Source organism: Coregonus clupeaformis, chromosome 8, assembly GCF_020615455.1.
Source record: "Coregonus clupeaformis isolate EN_2021a chromosome 8, ASM2061545v1, whole genome shotgun sequence".
NCBI classification, from domain to species: domain Eukaryota; kingdom Metazoa; phylum Chordata; class Actinopteri; order Salmoniformes; family Salmonidae; genus Coregonus; species Coregonus clupeaformis.
The window spans coordinates 65,461,999-65,469,774 of NC_059199.1; positions in this window are offsets into that span (position 1 = coordinate 65,461,999).

Sequence of the window (7,776 nt, forward strand, 5' to 3'; positions counted from 1 at the left end):
GTCAAACGTTTTCTGTAAGTCTTCACAAGGTTTTCACACACTGTTGCTGGTATTTTGGCCCATTCCTCCATTCAGATCTCGTCTAGAGCAGTATACACATTTTTTATTATAAATACATTTTATATTATATTATTCAAAAGAACTCCGGGACCAAGCACAGATCAGGGGATGGGTATACAAATATTTCAAAGGCCTTGAATATCCCTTGGAGCACGGTCAAGACAATTATTAAGAAGTGGATGGTGTATGGCAAGACCAAGACCCTACCTAGATCAGACTGTCCCTCCAAACTGGATGACCGAGCAAGTAGGAGACTGATCAAAGAGGCTAGCAAGAGTCTAATGGCAACATTGAAAGAGCTACAGGCTTTTATGGCCAAGACTGGTCAAAGTGTGCTTGTGACAACAATATCCCAAGCCACAACAGTGGAGGCTGGTGGGAGGAGCTATAGGAGGACAGGCTCATTGTAATGGCTGGAATGGAATATATGGAACGGTATCAAACATCAAAACATATGGAAACCACGTTTGACTCAGTTTCCATTTATTCCATTCCAGCCATTACAATGAGCATGTCCTCCTATAGCTTCTCCCACCAGCCTCCTCTGCTCCACAAATCTGGCATGTATGATAGGGTGGCAAGAAGGAAGCCATTACTCAAGATATCCCACCTTCAATCCCATTTGAAGTATGCAAACAAAAAAAACACTCGGGAGATTCTGTAGCCATGTGGCAAAAAGTTTTGTGGTCTGACGAAAACTAAAACGGAACCTTTTGGCCTAAATGACAAGTGTTATATTTGGAGCAAACCCAACATGGCACATCACCCAAACAACACCGTCCCTACTGTGAAGCATGGTGGTGGCAGCATCATGTTATGGGGATGTTTCTCATTGTCAAAGACTGTGGCACTCATCAGGGGCCTCATTTCTAAATGTTGTGTAAGCTGAAAATATGCTCCAAAACATGCGTGCGCCAGTTTTGTCACGCAAAAGTTGGCATTTATAAAAACTGAATTTGACGTGAGAAAAGTGCTTATCCTCCCGCAAACTTTAGACCATGCATAAGCTACGCACAGTTTCTAGTGGTTGAAGTATTGCATTGCAAGAAGGCAAAATTAGCCTTATAACATACAGTAGCATTTAACAGTTGAACAGAAAGTTGATATTTCGCATGGAAGTGCGCAGGCTACCACTGTAAGTAGGCCTACTGTATTTTCTATATTTTTCAGAGTAGACAATGTTCCAGAATTCGCGGGCCGTGCAGCATATTTAGGTTCGGGAAAAATTTAATGAAAAACATTATTGAATTCAAACGATCGGTTTACAGGTCCACAACAATTTGCAATTGTTTTTGTCTTTCAGAAATGGCCAGATACAGCAAATGTCACTGCAAAAGAAAACATTCTGCAAAAACCTTGAAAGACATTTGATCAAGTTCGCAATTGCTATTTCCTTTAGATACTGTCTTGGCCTAATTCAAATATTTCCAAAGTATACAACAAATAAGGGGGTTATTGTCACCATAAAAGGTGAATGATAGTCATTACTCAGGTGGAGTCATAATGCTCGTTCATGCGCGCACAGTTTTATGACAGGTCTGATTTATAATGGGAAACGTGTATGTATGGCGTGCACCAAGTTTATGAATCTCAATATTTGTGTGCGTGCACAGTCTTTTCAGAAATTGATATTGAATTACTTTAAAATAGGCACAGCATTTATAAATAAGGCCCCAGGATATAAGGTAAAATAAATGGAGCAATGTAGAGAAAAGTCCTTGAGGAAAGCCTGCTGCCCTCTGCAAGAAAGCTGATACTTGGATGGAAGTTCACCTTTCAGCATGACAATGACCCGAAGCACACAGCCAAAGCTACAGTGGCGGGGCTAAGGAATAAAAAGGTAAATGTCCTTTAGTGGCCCAGTCAGTCCCAACCTAAATCCAATCGAAAAATGTGTGTCATGACTTGAAGATTGCTGTCCATCAACGCTCTCCAAGGAACTTGACAGAGCTTGAACAGTTATGTAAAGAAGAATGGTAAAATATGTGTGGTCCTCTGTAGCTCAGCTGGTAGAGCACGGCGCTTGTAATGCCAAGGTAGTGGGTTCGATCCCCGGGACCACCCATACACAAAAATGTATGCACGCATGACTGTAAGTCGCTTTGGATAAAAGCGTCTGCTAAATGGCATATTATTATTATTATTATTATTGACAAATCTAGATGAGAAAAGTTGGTAGAGACTTATCCCAACAGCCTCCAGCTGTAATTGCTGCCAAAAGTGCTTCCACTAAATATTAACTCAGGGGGGTGGAGACTTATCCAATTATGATATTTCATTTTTGTATTTTTTATATATACTTTTTTTCACAATAAAAACAATATGGTGTGTAGATACAGTTGAAGTCGGAAGTTTACATACACTTAGGTTGGAGTCATTAAAACTCGTTTTTCAAGCACTCCACACATTTCTTGTTAACAAACTATAGTTTTGGCAAGTTGGTTAGGACATCTACTTTGTGCATGAAACTAGTAATTTTTCCAACAATTGTTTACAGACAGATTATTTCACTTATAATTCACTGTATCACAATTCCAGTGGGTCAGAAGTTTACATACACTAAGTTGACAGTGCCTTCAAACAGCTTGGAAAATTCCAGAAAATGATGTCATGGCTTTAGAAGCTTCTGATAGGCTAATTGACATCATTTGAGTCAATTGGAGGTGTACCTGTGGATGTATTTCAAGGCCTACCTTCAAACTCAGTGCCTCTTTGCTTGACATTATGGGAAAATCAAAAGAAATCAGCCAAGACCTCAGAAAAAAAATGTTAGACCTCCACAAGTCTGGTTCATCCTTGGGAGCAATTTCCAAATGCCTGAAGGTACCACGTTCATCTGTATAAACAATAGTAAGCAAGTATAAACACCATGGGACCACGCAGCCGTCATACCGCTCAGGAAGGAGACACGTTCTGTCTCTTAGAGATGAACGTACTTTGGTGCGAAAAGTGCAAATCAATCCCAGAACAACAGCAAAGGACTGGAGGAAACAGGTACACAAGTATTTATATCCACAGTAAAACGAGTCCTATATCGACATAACCTGAAAGGCCGCTCAGCAAGGAAGAAGCCACTGCTCCAAAACCGCCATTAAAAAGCCAGACTACGGTTTGCAACTGCACATGGGGACAAAGATCTTACTTTTTGGAGAAATGTCCTCTGGTCTGATGAAACAAAAATATAACTGTTTGGCCATAATGACCATTGTTATGTTTGGAGGAAAAAGGGGGTTGCTTTCAAGCCGAAGAACACCATCCCAACCGTGAAGCACAGGGGTGGCAGCATCATGCTGTGGGGGTGCTTTGCTGCAGGAGGGACTGGTGCACTTCACAAAATAGATGGCATCATGAGGAAGGAAAATTATGTGGATATATTGAAGCAACATCTCAAGACATCAGTCAGGAAGTTAAAGCTTGGTCACAAATGGGTCTTCCAAATGGACAATGACCCCAAGCATACTTCAAAAGTTGTGGCAAAATGGCTTAAGGACAACAAAGTCAAGGTATTGGAGTGGTCATCACAAAGCCCTGACCTCAATCCTATAGAAAATGTGTGGGCAGAACTGAAAAAGCGTGTGCGAGCAAGGAGGCCTACACACCTGACTCAGTTACACCAGCTCTGTCAGGAGGAATGGGCCAAAATTCACCCAACTTATTGTGGGAAGCTTGTGGAAGGCTACCCGAAACGTTTAACCCAAGTTAAACAATTTAAAGGCAATGCTACCAAATACTAATTGGGTGTATGTAAACTTTTACTTTTACTAGGATTAAATGTCAGGAATTGTGAAAAACTGAGTTTAAATGTATTTGGCTAAGGTGTATGTAAACTTCAGACTTCAACTGTAAGTGGGGGGAAAGGAAAATTCCTTATTTAAATGCATGAAACTCTGGGGCGCTGACACAACAAAATGTGAAAAAAGTTCAACAGGTGTAGACTTTCTATAGGCACTGTATGTCTTTGAAACATTATTGAATAATTCAAAACAGTTAAGAAATGTGGAATTACTTAAAATACTAAAGTAAAAACAATAATGTTGAGATATTATGATAAGTAAGTTGTATATGCACATTGGTACGTTTAGATGTGACTTCTCCAGGGTTGGGCAGATTACTTGAAAAATGCAGTAACTAAATCTATTGGATTACTCAAAAATAGTGGATTACTTCATTGGTTAGACAGCACCTGCCTCCTCAGTTTATGATGCAGACCAATCAGTTTCCTCTCTAACTCTGCTCTCCCAAAACTTCCCAGCATCTTTGGGAAAGTGCTGTCTCAGCTGTCTGCTGCATCTTGTTGATTAAATAGCATCACTGCTAAAATGTCAGCTTCACTGTCAAGTTCCAGGAAAAGCATTCCCAACTCTCATTCTTTGATTGTGCAATAATAGGCCTACTACACCGAGCGGTCAGGTAAATTGTGGCCAGTAAAAAAGGAAATGGTAATTTCAATGTCTGACCTAGTCTTAGCATAACAGTCTGGTATGATAAAGACTTCAATAACAAAAGATGCAACAGATCCAAGTGATATCTGATTATTTCACGATTTGGATGATCAATTGTGCAAATACAATTGCAAAAACAAGTATATCTGTCTGCAAAGACAGACAGGTACAGTGGGGAAAAAAGTATTTAGTCAGCCACCAATTGTGCAAGTTCTCCCACTTAAAAAGATGAGAGAGGCCTGTAATTTTCATCATAGGTACACGTCAACTATGACAGACAAATTGAGATTTTTTTTCTTCAGAAAATCACATTGTAGGATTTTTTATGAATTTATTTGCAAATTATGGTGGAAAATAAGTATTTGGTCACCTACAAACAAGCAAGATTTCTGGCTCTCACAGACCTGTAACTTCTTCTTTAAGAGGCTCCTCTGTCCTCCACTTGTTACCTGTATTAATGGCACCTGTTTGAACTTGTTATCAGTATAAAAGACACCTGTCCACAACCTCAAACAGTCACACTCCAAACTCCACTATGGCCAAGACCAAAGAGCTGTCAAAGGACACCAGAAACAAAATTGTAGACCTGCACCAGGCTGGGAAGACTGAATCTGCAATAGGTAAGCAGCTTGGTTTGAAGAAATCAACTGTGGGAGCAATTATTAGGAAATGGAAGACATACAAGACCACTGATAATCTCCCTCGATCTGGGGCTCCACGCAAGATCTCACCCCGTGGGGTTAAATTGATCACAAGAACAGTGAGCAAAAATCCCAGAACCACACGGGGGGAACTAGTGAATGACCTGCAGAGAGCTGGGACCAAAGTAACAAAGCCTACCATCAGTAACACACTACGCCGCCAGGGACTCAAATCCTGCAGTGTCAGACGTGTCCCCCTGCTTAAGCCAGTACATGTCCAGGCCCGTCTGAAGTTTGCTAGAGTGCATTTGGATGATCCAGAAGAGGATTGGGAGAATGTCATATGGTCAGATGAAACCAAAATATAACTTTTTGGTAAAAACTCAACTCGTCGTGTTTGGAGGACAAAGAATGCTGAGTTGCATCCAAAGAACACCATACCTACTGTGAAGCATGGGGGTGGAAACATCATGCTTTGGGGCTGTTTTTCTGCAAAGGGACCAGGACGACTGATCCGTGTAAAGGAAAGAATTAATGGGGCCATGTATCGTGAGATTTGGAGTGAAATCCTCCTTCCATCAGCAAGGGCATTGAAGATGAAACGTGGCTATGTCTTTCAGCATGACAATGATCCCAAACACACCGCCCGGGCAACGAAGGAGTGGCTTTGTAAGAAGCATTTCAAGGACCTGGAGTGGCCTAGCCAGTCTCCAGATCTCAACCCCATAGAAAATCTTTGGAGGGAGTTGAAAGTCCGTGTTGCCCAGCGACAGCCCCAAAACATCACTGCTCTAGAAAAGATCTGCATGGAGGAATGGGCCAAAATACCAGCAACAGTGTGTGAAAACCTTGTGAAGACTTACAGAAAACGTTTGACCTGTGTCATTGCCAACAAAGGGTATATAACAAAGTATTGAGAAACTTTTGTTATTGACCAAATACTTATTTTCCACCATAATTTGCAAATAAATTCATTAAAAATCCTACAATGTGATTTTCTGGATTTTTTTCCTAATTTTTCTGTCATAGTTGACGTGTACCTATGATGACAATTACAGGCCTCTCTCATCTTTTTAAGTGGGAGAACTTGCACAATTGGTGGCTGACTAAATACTTTTTTTCCCCACTGTAGCTATATTTCATAATTTTTTCACTTCACTTACTTATCTAGCGAATGCAGCTAGCTAGTTTCAAACACCCGACTCAAACAGAGAGGGATGCGATGTTAGGTAGCTGGCTATGGCTATCCAACACTGGAACTCTTCCAAGTCAAGGTAAGCTTTTGGTTTTATTAATGTATTGCCACCGGGGCCCACCAGTGTAACTGCTAAACTGCTTGCTGTACACTGTACTGCATGCTTGTAGCTAGCGGGTTTACTAATGCGTTAGTTCTAGTAGTTATGTTGACTATGACGTTAGCTAATTTGGTGACAACGATGTAGGCTGTGTGTAGCGGTTATGGTATGAAGGTTTGGTTGGAACGTTTTTTTCACCTGGTCACAAACAGCTGTTGTGTTGTGCACTGAGGTCCACAAGTGAAGGGAAAAGGTGAGAGGAGGATAGCGCGTAGATGTGAGAAGGAATTATACTATGAGCAAAGTGATCACGCTGTTTGTATGTGGGTTGCTATGAAAGTGAACTGTGTTTGCGGTTGATCAGGGGTGTATTCATTCCGCTGATTTTGTTGAACAACGTTTCTTAAATGGAAGCGAACGAAACGGGTATAAACATACCTACATTTGTTCAATAAAAACTATTGTTTGGACTAATGATTACACCCTAGATCAGCTAGATGCAGGCAAGAGTGTGCAAGGCGGTATTGAATGTGTAACTGTCTGTCACCTTGATTACTAAAACATTTCTCTCCACCTGTGCACCTACGTTTTAAACTTTCATTCGTAGGCTAGGTTGTACCAACCTCTTGATGGGTATAGGGAAAATTAGAGTATTTGGTATTTTATTAGCAGTTGTGGAAAAAGTATGCAATTGTCACATACTTGAGTAAAAGTAAAGATACCTTAATAGAAAATGACTCAAGTAAAAGTGAAAGTCACCTAGTAAAATACTTATTTAGTAAAAGTCTAAAAGTATTTGGTTTTAAATATACTTATGTATCAAAAGTAAATGTAATTGCAAAAATATACTTAAGTATCAAAAGTCAAATAAAAGTATACATTATTTCAAATTCCTTATATTAAGCAAACCAAACGGCACCATTTTCTTTTTATTTATTTATGGTTAGCCAGGGGCACACTCCAACACTCAGACATCATTTACAAACAAAGCATTTTTGTTTATTGAGTCCGCCAGATCAGAGGCAGTAGAGATGACCAGGGATGTTCTCTTGATAAGTGTGTGAATTGGACCATTTTCCTGTCCTGCTAAGCATTCAAAATATAAGGAGTACTTTTGGGTGTCAGGAAAAATTGATGGAGTAAAAAGTACATTATTTTCTGTAGGAATGTAGTGAAGTAAAAGTTGTCAAAAATATAAATAGTAAAGTACAGATACCCAAAAAAACTACTTAAGTAGTACTTTAAAGTATTTTTACTTGAGTACTTTACACAACTGTTTATTAGGATCCCCATTGGCTGTTACGAAAGCAGCAGCTACTCTTCCTGGGGTCCACTCGA